Genomic DNA, 15,580 nt, shown 5'->3' with positions numbered 1-15,580 from the left:
GCTACCACCGTCGCGGGCTCAGATCCAGCTTGAGTTTGCCTGTCGGATCTGGGCGCGTCACCCATCAATGGGCTTGAGCGCCTTAAATCCATGGTGATCGCCCCATCCCCTACTGCCAACTCCTTCCCCTCGGGGGACGATCTTGGCTGGACGGAGGTCAGATCCCGGAAAGGGGGGCGTGACGGATCTGGACCTGCGGTTCGTCCGCGCCCCTCCTCAGAGTGCCACTCGGACCGCCATAGGGACTTCAATGCTCGCTCCGGCCGCGACGTCTTTTCAAGCAGGTTCAAAGGGAAGTGCTTTCGGTGTCTCAGCAAGCTTCATCGCTGCAAGGACTGCAGAGATCCTCTCTGCTGCATTCTTTGCAAGCGCCAGGGCCATTTCGCCTGGGAGTGCCCACAAAACCCGAAGAACGGGGGTCCAGGAGGGACCGCCCGCGAGAGACTGAAGCCGGCTCTGTCCAGGGCTCTGGTGCGCGACCATCTCCGCTTCCCATCGCCGGCCCGCCCCTCTCCGCCCCCTCCGGCCATGGACCGCTTCCTCCTCTGCGACCCGGCGCGGCGGCCACGGGCCAGCAACAAGGTGGTGGTTGCCTCGCCCGTCCTCGAGCGCGAGGAGTTCGTTCTTCGCCAGCACGCTGTCACGCTCTCCGCTGTCGATGGGATCCACGCGACAAACCCCATGGCGGTGGGTAGGGCCATCGAGGAGCTGATAGGCACGTCGCCTTCCCAGCTCCGCGTCACCTCCCACCAACCGAAGGCGTTCCTGGTCCATTTCGACCTGCCGGCGCACCGCGACGACGCCGTGCGGAGGGGCTCGATCAAGGTGGACGGCTTCAAGTTCTTCATCCGCGCCTGGCACGAAGACAACCACGCTGCCATCATGAGCCTGCCGTTGCAGTCCGCATCGTCGTTGAAGGCCTCCGATGCAGTTCTGGTCCTTGGACGGGGCGAACGAGGCGTTCGGCGACTTCGGCCGCATCGACCGCCTTGACAGCCATACCCTGGAGCGCGGCCACCCCAAGACGTTCGCCTGCTGGCTCTGGACTTGGAGCGTCGCGCACATCCCTACCACGCGGGCACTCTGGGTGCTCAAGAGGGGAGCGGGTCGCGTCGATGAGATCTTTGGATACTCCCCGCCTGATCGCCGCGTCCCTCCTCCGCCGGGCGTCCGCCGCTACGACATGCTCATCCACGTGGATCGGATGGAGGACTGGACCCTGCTCTCGCCACGTTCCTCGCACTTGGGCCAGAGCGGGATCCCTTCCTCCTCTGACGATGACGACGACCGCCCCTTCCCGCAGACTGAGCCTGGTTCCTAGGCCGCCGGCGTCGAGGACGGCCAGGCCCTTGGGAGGAGGGCGGCCTCGCGGGCGCCGGCCTCCGGATGCAGGGGCGGGCCTCCGGTCGTCGATCGCCGCGACACAGACCGCGATGGCAACCAAGGTGGGCGGCGGCGCTCTTGGAAGGATGCCTTTTTGGGCAACTCTTGCCACGCCAAGGGCAAGGCCACTGACGTCGTCGAGGCCGCTCCCCGGCACCGCAACAAGGCCCCCTCCGACCGTCGGCACGATGACCAGGGCAAGCAGGGAAAGGAGGGCCCCGTCCTCAAGGCCACCCCCCCCCCCGCTCCCACTCCGTCCGCGCGGGGTCGCTCGCCTGAGCGCGCCTGAGCCTGACCCGGTGGCCCAGTTCTTCTCCTTCCCTGGCGGACGCGCCCTCTCCCCTACACCTCGTACCGACGTCATGCAACTGGAGATCGAGAACGCCATGCTTGAGGCGCTCACTTCGCCGCTAGCCTTTGAGGATGGTGGCCGCTCACCGCCCCACACTTCGACTCGACGTGGGGCCATTGACGGCTTCCCGGAAGACAACATTCTGCCATGCATCACCGACCTCGACGCCCCTCTCAGTAGCCCATGCATCTCCACCCCGGCTCCTGCTGCTGTAGGCTTCCATGTCGCTGCCATCACCCAGAAGGTCGACTGCCTCCACCTCGACGTTGGACAGGGAAGCACCAGTCAGGTGGGCGGACCGCAGCAGCTGTTCTGCCCCCCGCAGTTGGCCATCCTCGACGCTCCACCAGCTCCGCCTGGCCGTCCACGCTCATCAGCTCCCCCGAAAGTGCAGGCCTCTTCTGCTCCTTCTCGCCGAAGCGCGCGTCAGGCCGCGTTCGGCTGCACTGTGCCTGGGGCTCAGCGCGCGGCGCTGCGCCTCGTCCAAGAACTCGGCGGCCTCGGCCCAAAGGATTGGATAACTCCATCGGCGGCGGCTGCCCTGCTCAAGCACTTCGAGGAGCCCCTGTCCCGCAGCGACATCAAGGCGATCGCAAAGCTCACTGGCCTGGACAGTAAGGCACTGGAAATCGCGGCCGGGATGGCCGGCGCGGATGCTGAGGATGTAGCTTGATCATGTTAGTGTTACCTAGTAGTCTTCGTCGACGGCTGGTTTTAGAACAGTTCGAGTTAGGATTAGTCTTCATGTGTAGTCTTCAGTTAGCAGGATCAGTTTCTAGCCACCGCCGGGATTTTGGGCCTATTGGTGGCCAGCGGTGCCCCCTGGGTCGATGTAATGTGTGTTGTAACCCCTCTGTTTTAATGGATAGTCGACGAAGCGAACTCCCCTGTCTCCATGATTGATACAAATTATAGGATTATGTCGTCGAATGTTAGAGGCCTTAACGCGCCGGCTAGACGATCTGCAGTTAGAGAGGTGGCGCAGGCAAACAAGATTTCAATCCTAAACCTACAAGAAACTAAAATAGAGGCTTGGACTTCTGAAATGGCTCGCGGCGTTGGGGGAAATCTTCTGCAGGGCTGCGTGGTGCTTCCGGCAGTGGGCACAAGAGGGGGCGCGGCAATCTTCTGGGACAAGCAGATCGTCGACATCACGGATCAGATCATCGCTAGTTTCTCCATCACTGCCAAGGTGAGGATCATTAGCACCGGTCACTCGTTTTGGATGACTACAGTATATGGGCCGATGGATGACCAGCAGAAAGCAAATTTTCTGTCTGAGCTGGCTGCGGTTGCGCCGGCTGCCTCAGAGCCATGAATGCTGAATGGTGACTTCAACATGATTTACCAAGCTAGGGACAAGAACAATTCCAACATCAACAGAAGAATGATGGGCCATTTCCGCAGAGCAATTGACCTTGCCGGGGTAAAAGAGGTCAAATGCAAAAATAGGAGATTTACGTGGAGCAGCGAGAGGGAGGACCCAACTCTTTGTAGCATCGACAAGGTTTTCTGCAACCTGGCATGGGAGGATATGCACACAAACTTTGTGCTAATGGTGGCCTCCACTTCGTTCTCTGATCATTGCCCTCTGGTGCTGGCTAATGGAGTTAGGCATGTCACTAGGGCAAGGTTCAAATTCGAAAACTTTTGGACAGTCTTTCCTCATTTCCAAGAGATGGTGCAGCATGCTTGGGAGAGGCCTGTCTGCCATGACTGCCCGTTCGTCAGATTGAAGAAGAAAATGGAAAGAGTTGGGGTGGATTTAAAGGTTTGGAGCAAAAGTTTGTTTGGGGGTGCGAAACTTCAATTTCGCATCGCCAACGAGGTCATCATGAGGCTAGACGCAGCGCTGGAGGCCAGACCATTGTCACCTGATGAGCTACACCTGAGGAAGCAACTAAAACTAAAGGTTCTTGGGCTGGCAGCAATTGTAAGGGCTCGCAAGAAGCAGGCCTCCAGGATTTCTTGGCTCCGCGCGGGAGATGCAAACTCAAAGTTCTTTCATGCCCACGTCCTCTCACGTCGTAGAAAAAACTACATCCACTCAATCAAGCACAGCGACGCCATTGTCACAGAGCCGCGGGAGAAAGTTAAGTTGGCCTTCGATCACTTCGCCCGCGGCCTTGGGGATACCTGGCATCGAAGCTGCACACTTAACTGGGACATGCTCCAGCTGCCAGCCGTCGACCTGCAAGGCATCGATCTTCCTTTCTGTGAGCAAGAAATCTAGGCGGCCATCAAGGCATCTCCAATGGAAAAAGCTCCTGGGCCGTATGGGTTCACTGGCAAGTTCTTCAGATCATGTTGGCACATTATCAAACTAGATATCATGGTGGTTTTCCAAAAGTTCTACAACCTAGCGGGTGGCAATTTTGCCGATCTGAACACTGCCTTCATTGCCTTGCTGCCAAAGAAGGATGGAGCAACAGAGTTGGGTCACTTTCGTCCGATCAGCCTCATTCATTCCATGGCTAAGTTGATTGCAAAAGTTCTATCCATGAGACTAGCGCCTCGGCTTCAAGACCTGATTTCCCCAGCACAAACTGCGTTTCAGAAAGGAAAATGCCTGCATGAAATCTACCAATACATGCAGGGCTATGTCAGAGCGCTCCATCAGCAGAAAAAAAGGGCCCTCCTGTTCAAGTTAGACATTGCAAAAGCTTTCGATTCTATCTCTTGGGCTTATCTCCTGGAGCTAATGCAAAAGCTGGGTTTTCCACCGAGATGGCGTGATTGGATCGTGCTAATCTTATCGCCGGCCTCCTCTTTGGTGCTGCTAAATGGGGATCCGGGCGATCGCTTCTGGCATATGCAAGGGTTAAGGCAGGGCGACCCCCTCTCCCCCTGCTCTTCGTCATCGCAATTGACCCGCTCCACCACCTGCTTGCTGTTGCATCTTACCTTGGGGTCCTGGCGCCCCTGCCGGGCCGCGGCCAAAGCTTGCGTGTCAGCTTATATGCTGACGGCGCAGTTATCTTCGCCAATCCATATGCGCAGGAGGTGGGCAAGCTGCTTGAACTGTTGGATAGTTTCGGAGAAGCCACCGGTCTGAAGCTGAACCAAAGAAAATCTTCAGTTGTCGCAATCTGCTGTGAGGAGCTGAACGTGCCGGATCTGCTACAGGGCTTCGGTGGTCAAATTGTCAGTTTCCCAATAACTTACCTGGGCCTCCCAATTTCGCCAACTCGCCTCAGAATGGTACATTTTCAGTTCCTGATCGATAGGTTGAAAGCACGGCTGGCTGGCTGGAAGGGCAAGCTCCTTAATATTGCTGGGAGAATAGTTCTCGTCAGATGCGTCCTCTCTGCTCTCCCTACTTTTGCGATGACTGCACTGAAGATATCGAAGAAGATACTGAAGGAAATGGACAAATCGCGAAGATGATTCCTTTGGGCACAAGACGACGAGCTCTCTGGTGGAAAGTGCAAAGTATCCTGGGACAAGGTTTGCTGCCCTCTAGATCATGGAGGCCTTGGTCTCCTGGATTTGCTCAAATTCAACCGTGCGCTGAGAATGCGCTGGCAATGGCTGGCATGGGCAAGGCCTGAGAAGCCTTGGGTTGTCGTGTCCCCAGGTCCTGATGATCAGGAAAGGGCTCTGTTTGCCAACGCGACATCTATCCGTGTTGGCAATGGAAAAAGCACCAACTTCTGGAAGGATACCTGGATCGGAAATGAGCCACTATCTATAACTTTCCCTGCTCTGTTCAGTCACGCGAGGCGCAAGAATAGATCGGTTGGGGAGGCGCTGGCAAATGATCAGTGGATTTCAGATTTACAACATGGAGATACAACAGCAATAGCCCCTCAGTTTCTGCAGATGTGGCGACTCTTTGACGCAGCGCCAATTGCCATGGCTCCTGATCAAGAAGACGAAATCACATGGAAGCTCAATCGCGAAGGAACATACACCGCCAAAACAGCTTATCAGATGCAATGCCAGCAAGCCCCCAGCCCGGCCTACAGCAGCTTCATCTGGAAGGTCTGGGCTCCCAACAAGCTCAAAATGTTCATGTGGCTCTTGATAAGAGATCGACTGTGGTGCAACGACAGACTGCAAAGAAGAGGTTGGCCCAATGGCTATTTTTGCCCTTTGTGCACCAGGAACTTGGAAACATCTACACACCTCATCTGGAGCTGCAGTTTCTCGCACCTGGTTTGGGGGAAATGTGCCACTTGGTCAGGCTGCTCTTCGCTGGCACCAGTCACGACGTTTCAGCTCAGCTCGGCACAGACTTGCCAACTCCTCATCAACAAGACTGCTACCGCTTGCAGGCGCGGAATCAGATCACTGATCACCATGATCGCCTAGGAATTGTGGAGGGAAAGGAACCACTGCGTTTTCCGGGCAAAAACACCGCGGGTGGATGATGTTCTCACGGCAATCAGGAGCAATATCGAGCAATGGAGACTGGCCGGAGCCAAATGCTTAGAGTCTCCCTTCGGGGACACCATTAGCGAAAACTAGACTCGAGAGAGGGGAGGGCAACTGTATTTTTCTATTTTTCATCCACCTGATCGCTTGATCTTATGTTTCCACTGCTTTCTGCTAAATCAATGAAGCCGGCAATATGTCGGGTCTTTTAAAAAAGATAACTTACAAGGCTGTGAGGAGGGCTAGCAACAAGATGGCGCACAAGATTGCAGCTCATGCCAGGAGACAGGGAGACTGTTTCTCTATTGGAGATGTCCCTCCAAACCTTAGAAGCATCCTCTTGGAGGATTGCAATAACACCGTTCTGTAATAAACCTGTGGTTGGGTTGTTCCTCAAAAACAAAACTAAAAGTGTATTCGTTACTCTATATTTCAGTTTTGGTACTCTTCCTCCCGGGACCCAAGACGTTCCGCCCTCTTTGCCCGAGTCGACTTCATAGCTCTGTCAAACGCAACAGCTCGGAACTTGAACACAGTTGCTATCTTTGTTGGTGGCATAACATAAGTAACCATGCCGCCGATAGTATAACCTCCGTTGGCCATAGTTTCGGCGGCTACCAAGTAGAAGAGGTGTGCCCCGACGAGCAAGGTAGTGTGAACTACATCTGGGAGCAGGGAAGGGAATGAATCTTTATTAGAATTGTAATGTTGGCCCTGACATCATTGTAGCGTTGAAAAAGCTCCATTTATAGAATCAAATAATTTTAAGAGTCTTCGGCCCAGAGTGTGCCTATTGAAAACGACACCGTATGCCTCAATTTAAGCATAGCATGGCTCCTACAGTGGAAAGAATGGGGTGCCTGGGGCCCTAGCCACGAAATAGCCAAGTCCCAAGCAGTGTCAATGCCGAAAGCCAAATGGGAGTCTTGTGTTGTCACATTATCGAAGGCACGAGTCGACATAGTGCCAACCCTAGGCAAAAATAAATAAGGTTCTGGGTAAGGAGAAATGTATAGGTGCTAACTAGGGCAATTTTAGTAAAAAGAAATGCAATATTTGGTTGTCCTTGTTGACGGCAGAGATGGCTCTCTTCAACAGAGGGTGTGGTGAAGATTAACACCGAGTCTCCGACGGGTAGTCTCAAAGTCCGACTATTCGGAGCAAAAAGCATTGTGTATCAAGATGCACAAGGTCCTTTCTTATCTCTTTTGCTATGGTCTCTTCAAGGCGCCGGTGGGTCCGGCTATCCTAGAGCGAGGTTGTCCATGATTTCTTCTTAAGTGGTTATCTTTCCGAAAGAAAGAAGAGAAATTATTTAGTTTTGCTAAATCTCGTACGACCTAATATTTTCTCTTACAAGTCCCAATACATTTTTAAAAAGTGCAACTTCAATATTTGAAAACTGCAAGTTATAACTTATACCTTTTTTCATAGAAAGTGAATTTTTCAGGATCAATTGGGACCTGGAATTAAGGCAAACCCAAATCATTCTTCTAGCAAAGATCTGACACCGCTAGAGTAAATGTAGATAACTTGTATTCCCTCTGTTCCATAATATAGTGCCTATAGACTTTTAAGTCAAACTTACAAACTTTGACCAAATTTCTAGAGAAAAACACCCACATCTAAAATACCAAATACATATCATTAGATACATCATGAGACGTACTTTCATACTGTACTCCCTCCGTCCTTTAAAGAGTGTACTTCCAACTTTGTTGGAAAGTCAAACTTTTTTATGTTTGACCGTGTTTATACAATAATGCATCAACATTTATGCCATCAAATTAGTAGCATTAGATTCTTGATAAAATATATTTTCATCATATACCTATTTGGTTTCATAAAAATTGATATATTTTTGCACAAACTCGGTCAAACATTAAAATAGTTTGACCCTCCAACAAAATTGGAAGTACACTTTTTAAAGGACTGAGGGAGTATATATTTGGTATTGTAGATGTAAATACTTTTCTCTATAAACTTGTTCAAAGTTAATCAAATTTAAGTTTTTATAAATCTAAAAGCATTATGGAACAGAGGAGTATAACCATGAACAGCGACCATCAATAAATCATTTCCAGTTATGCTAGAATAAAACACGGCAGGTGCAGCAAAACATTCCCTGCTACTCAAGTCAACTAGTGTTCCACCAGCTTCAGCATCAAAGACAACAAGTTTGTTAAGTGATACAACGGAAGGGACTAACATTGGTAATATCATGAAACTTGGCACACGGAAGTACGGAACTCAGCTATCAGACACCGTCCCTTCAGACGATGCGCCGGTGTCGCTCGGGTTGGCGCCGCTTGGCCCTGCCGCTATAGCAGCGGCCCTCTGGTTTTGAACCAAGGTGTCACCGCTGGTCCAGAAAAGCTTCTTGCTAGACTGCGCCACTCCGCTTTCCACTTCAGCGCCAGCTTCAAAGATGTCTGGCATGTCATGTGGTTTCTTGTCGTCAGGGAACAGAAAGTGGGCAGCTCTCAGGTTGTCATGCAGTGGTTCTGCAGTGGACTGGCCTAGCGCCTGCGATGCGCTTGACCACATCTCGGGGTTGAGCCAGCTTTTACCGGTGTCGGCGCCCTTGGTAGGCCACTGAGAAAGGCTGTTCATTGGTTGTTGATTGATGGGAAGGAGCATAGACGACGTCCTCTCTGATAGTTCTTGGCACCAGTGTGACCTGTTGTCATAGTATGACTTTTCAAGCTTGGTTGTCTTCCTACGCCTGCTCCCATTTCTCCCCTGTGAGGAAGAACCAGGGAAGCCTCCCAGAGGCAAATTTCTTGGCACATTGTTGACTCCATGAAGGTTAAACCTGCCAAGGCTTGACAAATAATGCTGGCCTCTATCCAAAGCATGAGCATTCTGAAGGTGCACCTCGCCCAAGGAAAGGTCTGATTGGGCTGCAAGAAATGGAGACTTTGAGCTTCCGGTGCAGGAATTGCTTCCAGCATAATCTTCAGCTATATGGGGTGGCGGTGTAGAACCTAGAGCAGATGCTCTGATTGATTGAAGGTCCACAGATAGAAGTTTCTTTTGCTCCTTGCTCCATTGTTCAGAAAGATCCTCAGACATTCTTGAGCTTGAGAATCGTAGCCGTGTATCCCTCAGCATTGCATTCCAGTTACTCGTTCCATACCTCCTCACTGCAATCCACAGAAAATCTAACTCTTCTTCCGACCAGGGAACCTGGTGTCTTTTGCAGGAGTATGTGTTGATCCTTTCTGTCAGCAAATGAATGCCACTGGACTTGCCACTGTATTGGAAACTATCCAAGCGGCAGTCTAAACTGGACTCAGGAGCATTATCCATTATTCTGAATTTCAGTTCTGAAGGCATGCTCTTTGGTTCCTTCGAATTCCCTGATTTCCTTGACAGAGGCGGATCATACAAATTTGAGTATAAGGTATGCAATGCTGGTGTTCCCTCTTGATGTTGTTCTTTACCATGTACATCATCTTTCTCCTTCGTAAAAAATAGCCTTTCAATTGGTTGAGAAACTTGTTTTTGTCCAGTAACAAAATGACCCTGTAAGCAGTACAAAATGTTTAACGCATGGATATATATTTTTAGATCATCAGGGGAGTTTTCGATTTAAAAAATGAAACCCAAACAGGAGTCACAGGTGTCTTTCCCCCTCGGCATGTTAAGACATGTTCAAGGGAAGCAAAGGAACAAAGGCCTACAGCCAAGAAAGGAGAAAAGTGCATATGGCGTACAGCCAAGTACATGTTTTTATGATCCCTCGGAGGGGAAGCTAAAAGGGAACTCAAATGGTAAGCAAAGAAAAGAAAAGGAACTAAGCAACACGGCCTTCAAGCGTCCCAGCAGGAACCGAGTTTTCCTCATCACCCATCTTCTTGTCTTCAGCCGCAAGCATCAGGCGGACTTCCTTGATCTGCTCCAGGATCCCCCCCTTCATCTTCTTGAAAGGTTGTGTTGGAGAACTCGGCCAATCCAGCGGCGAGGCAGGGCTTGAGTTTGTCTGAGTTGACATCTTCTCTGGGGACTTTTTTGCTTTTGAGTTGTCTGAGCTCTTGAAGCCACACTTGCGAATCCCCAGGGCCAGTTTGGGGAGGAAATGTGTTGGCAAGACACCTTCAGTGTCTCCCAAACCCATTTTCACCCCATCTCCAGTTGCAGGGGGCTTTGAGGATGCAGGATATCCACCACAGGATTCTCTGCATTTTCTCCTGCGAATCTTGTGAGTACAGAATCATCCATCTCTTGAGTGTCCTCCAGACCAGCCACCAGATCTGTTTAATATCAGACCAAATAGCATTATCAAAAACATGTTTGTTTCTAATTTTCCAAAGGCACCATAGTACACAGGCGCAAAAGGCATTTAGAACTTCATGTTTTTTGTTTGCAGGCCAAAATTTGGCGATAGAAAGGTAACTAGACCCTAAATCAGTAGAGAAAAACGAGGAGACCTCACCCCAGATGCTTTTTGCCACTACACAACCAAAAAACAGGTGATCTATTGTTTCTTGGTCAGAGCAGAATAGGCATTCTAGGGCTTTGTCAATCCCTCTTTTAAGCAAATTATCTTTAGTCATCAGCTTGTTATGGGCTAGCAGCCAGAGAAAGACCTGAACTCTGGGTGGCACTACAATAGACCAAACTGAAGGGATAAAGATAGGTTTCACCCCTCTGAAGTTAATGATGGCATATAGTGAACTAGAAGAGTAAACCCCTTTGGATTCATACTGCCAGATCATAGCATCATCCTCCCTAGTGAGGGTAGTATCTTTAATAATTTTCTCAAGATGATACCACCCTTCCATCATAGAAGAGGTAAAAACCCTCCTAAATGTAAGTTTGATAATCTCCCCATCCCAAACATCTGAAACTGTCACACATTGTTGATGACAGATAGCATAGAGTGGCCAGAACTGGACAGAGAGGGGGGAGGTGCCAAACCAGATGTCTTCCCAGAATCTGGTTTTTCTCCCGTTTCCCACCACCCATCTATAGCCAAATTTGAGAGCCTTAGCAGCCCACATAACCCCCTGCCAAAATTTTGAGGGAGCCTGTGGCCTACAAGCAAAGATGTTAGGTGAGTCTCTAACATATTTATTGTCTATAATCTTTTTCCAGATCTTGCCCTCATCTTGGGCATACCTTTTGACCCAGCTACCTAACAGACATAGATTGAGGTCCTTAATATTTGGGACCCCAAGCCCACCATGCTCTTTTTTCATGCAGACCAAGTGCCAATTGGCCAAATGGAGTTTTCTATTTCCTTCAAAGTCACTCCATAAGCAATGAGCAAGTTGGTTATTAATTAAATCTAGAGCCCATTTGGGAAACTTAAAGAAGGACAGTAAATAAACAGGAATACTAGCCAGACAGGCCTTGATCAGAGTTAGTCTAGCTGAGTAGGAAAGTAGTTTTCCTCTCCAACCAGCCATCCTCTTCAAAATTTTATCAATAAGGGGTTGAATATCTTCCCTTCTCAGCTTATCATAATGTAATGGGATTCCTAGATATTTTATTGGGAAAGTACCTACAGTACATCCGAAAACATCTACAAAAGGGGTTAGACTGTCCCCCTCCACACCTAAAGGAATAAGTTCACTCTTAGAATAGTTAATCCTCATCCCTGAAACTTTTTCAAAGCAATTCAGGATCATTTTTAGGTTAGCTGCCTTAGACTCATCTTCATCCATGAAGAGGATGGTGTCATCTGCATATTGCAAGCAGACCACCCCTCCAGGAATGAGGTCAGAGCATAGCCCCCTAATCAGTTCATGAGCTGTGGCTTTGATGAGCATCCTACTTAAAACATCTACTACAATATTAAAAAGGAGGGGTGATATAGGATCCCCCTGCCTCAGCCCTTTGTTAGTAATGAAGAAGTCACTCTCCACCTCATTTACCTTGACCCCTACAGAGCCCATATGTGTGATTTGGTAGATCCATTTGATCCACACAGGACCAAAGTTCCTTCTGCGGAGGATCTCCAACAAGAAATCAAGATTGACCTTATCAAAGGCCTTCTCATAGTCTAATTTTAGGACTAGTCCAGAGTTGTCTGAATGAAAAGTGGAGTGTAACACCTCGTGTGTCGTCACTACACTTTCCAGGATATATCTCCCTTTAATAAAGGTTGATTGGTTACTAGAGGTAAGAAAATTCATAACTACTGCAAGCCTGTTAGTCAGAACCTTTGTAAAGACCTTAAATATACAGTTCAGCAGGCTAATAGGCCTAAATTTCTTTATGCTGGTAGCATCCTCCTCCTTAGGAATGAGGGAAATCATGGCAAAATTTAATCTATATATATCCAGGGTGCCTGCATGAAAGTCATCAAATAGAGCCATGACATCATGTTTGATGACCTCCCAAAATTCTTGTAAGAAGAGGAAAGAGAGGCCATCTGGTCCAGGTGCTCCTTCAGAGTATGAACCAAAGATAGCCTCTTTTACCTCTTTTTCAGTGAATGGAGCTTGAAGCTCCTCATTCCTGTCATCAGTGATTTTCTCTTCAAAAGAGAAAAAATCCTGATTCAGGCTAAATCCTCCCCTATCTTCTTTTTTGAAAAGCTCTTTATAAAAATCAGAGGCAATTTTCAACATCTCTTTAGTGTCAGAGGTAGGACCATTAGGCCCATCAAGGGAGTGGATAAGAGATTTCCTCCTCCTCTGGTTAGCTACTGCATTAAAGTATTTGGTGTTTCTATCACCTTCTAGAATGTATCTGTCTCTAGATCTCTGTCTAGCTTTGGTCTCCTCTTTAATCCAGATAAATTGGAGCTCTAATAATATACTTTTCATCCTAGCATTCTCCACATCAGAGAGACAAGCTATTTCAGATTTGACATCAAGCTCATCATATTCCTCTGAGAGGGCATTTTTCTTCTTCCTAATATCTGCTTCTACATTTTTACTCCAGCCTTTGGAAAATTTCCTAAATCTCCTAACTTTATCCTGCCATATATCTATTGACCTAGTACTTTTGACTGGAGCAGACCAATTCTTAGTGGCCAGTTCTTTGAATTCACTATGCAGCAGCCACCATTTTTCAAACTTGTAACTAGAGGCCCTAGGTCTGCTTCCTAAGACAGAATTCCAAAGCAGAGGGGTATGATCACTCCCAGTTCTAGGAAGAGCTTGAGAGGTACATAGGGGGGAAATAGCCTCTAGCTCAGTGGTGCAGAAGATCCTATCAATAGTAGTCATAATGTTATTCTCCTGGTTATTAGCCCAGGTGAATTTTCTACCTGACATCCTAATTTCTAGCAGGCTCCATATCTCCACCCAGGCATTAAATTTGCCTGCCCAATGGTGATTGATGTTACCATTGCTCTTATCTTGCTGGTATCTAACTAAATTGAAATCCCCTCCTATAAGAGTGGGCATTTGTTCATCTACAAAAAGGCTATGAAGTTCAGAAATAAAATCTTCTTTGCCTTCATCATATGGGGAACCATATACAGCTACGACTCTAAAGCAAACCCCACTAGATTTTATCTTAAGATTGCAGGTGACAGAAAACTTCAAGGAACTCCAGAGAAGAACCTCAAATATATCTGCATCAACACCAACCAGCACCCCCCAGATGTGCCCACAGCAGGGAGGTGATGCCAAAGGAAGTTTTTACTGCCACTAATGGATTTAAGAAAAGCAGGGGATAGCTCTTCTTTTTTGGTCTCTTGAAAAGCAACTATACTAGCATTTGTTCTAGTCAGAGTGTCAACAATACAAGTCTTTTTACCTGGGGTAGTAATCCCCCTAATATTCCAAAATAGACAATTCATCTAAACATGGTTTTTCTTGGGGTGCTTGCCCCGCCCATATTTGGAGACTTTAGTCCAAATGACACTCTGATCATCTACTGCATTGGGAATCCCTTTTAACCCTTCAGGTGTAGTAGGGGATTCAATATCAGAATTTTTGCTATCTAGCTCAGCAGACTTGTCTAGAGGCTGTTTTCTAGTTGCACTATCTCCTTCTAATAGACCAAGATCAGTATTATTGGCAGCAACTCTATTATTATCAGAATTATTTCCCAGGGGGAATGGACCTACAGGCCTTCTAGGAATTCTATTTCTAGAGACCACAGAGGCATAAGTATCAATGCGATCTTCAATTTCTACTCCTACTATCTTAGCTACAGAAATAAATGCAGGATCTTGAAAATTTTCAAAAGAGTTTTTCTTAATTGTACCTTTTTGTGTAGCCTTAGGCTCTTCCAGGTTTTGGACCTTTTTGAGCCCACCGCAATTTCTAGAATAGTTCTTCCACCTATATCAATTCTAGAGCTCTTCCTCTGTGCCTGGACTGGACCCCACTTGTGCTGCTTTAGGGGAGCTGGGGCAGCATTAAGTGAGTGATTTGGAATGAAAACTGTCTCTTCCTGGGCTTCACTAGGGTTTCCAATCTCAATCTGATCCTCAAGCATACTGATGTTATCTTCATCTTCCTCATCTCCAATTTCCATCTCTTGCAGCATTTTGAAGCTTTCCTCCATGGAGATGGGGTCTTGAAGTTGCTGAAGATATGCTAACACATTCTGCTTCCCTTGATGAGAGGACCCAGGTGTAGAGCCACTTCCACCAGACTGGGAGGATGGAGCATTCATAGCACCATGAGAGCCTCCAGCTCCATTGTCACTAGTGATTTTTTGCTGACCCTCTTTCTCTTTGCTTTTTTCTGGTTCTTCATCAAGCAGATCATCTTGTTCAAGATGATATATAAGGTGGTATAATCATGGTTTTCAATTTCATTTTCAAAAAAATAATTCAGCACCAACTGAAATCACCGAAATTCAGTGATTTCGGTTTTCATTTCTGTCAAAGCGCCAAAATATTCACTTGAATTCAATTAAAATTTTGATTTTCTGGAAAGTATTTAAAAATATATTTGAATTCCTGTGTACTACTGAAATTGCCAAAATAGTTGGCCGAAATGGAAATATTTCAGTGTCTGCACTTCCTAAAAGATGGGTCAAATATATGATTTTGTCATGCTACCTGATCTGTCAGCCTTTGAACAGATGAGTCATCCAGGCCGTGAAGCCTCTCTCGAGGTAATTCGACAGAATTCAGGTTGATCTTCCCTAAATTAAATCTGCTTTTGTTTTCCTCCTGAACCACCTTTGAATTTTCTGGCAGTTTACCCCTGGCCCTCTCATCATTATCACCATCCAAGACAATGATTGGAATATGTTTTGTTGAACCTTCGGATTCTGGAAGATCATCTGTCCACAGATATACTGGTAACTTTCAACCAATTTAAATTTATTTATTTTGCCTAGTTAACTATGAAGGGGCCGTTACCATGTAATTCCTTCATTTCAACAGCTTCTGCTGCTTCAACAACACGACCTAGAGTTTTGCTCCAGTCCTCCGCTCTTGCATCTTCAATATGCCGTGTGGAAACTATATGCTGCAGTGTAGATTTTAGCATGCGTGAACTGCAAAAGAAGCATCAAATTAGTCGTTCAAAAATGTAAGTGTAGCAA

The 15,580-nt window shown here is 47.9% G+C and overlaps 1 pseudogene; it reads right to left on the bottom strand.

Annotated features, from left to right (window-relative positions):
- Positions 1-8,362: 8,362 nt before the first annotated feature.
- LOC123129803 (uncharacterized) lies at positions 8,363-15,354 on the bottom strand (annotated as a pseudogene).
- Positions 15,355-15,580: the final 226 nt, after the last annotated feature.

This window comes from Triticum aestivum, chromosome 6A, assembly GCF_018294505.1.
Source record: "Triticum aestivum cultivar Chinese Spring chromosome 6A, IWGSC CS RefSeq v2.1, whole genome shotgun sequence".
NCBI lineage: Eukaryota > Viridiplantae > Streptophyta > Magnoliopsida > Poales > Poaceae > Triticum > Triticum aestivum.
This window is presented reverse-complemented; position numbering and strand designations above follow the sequence as displayed.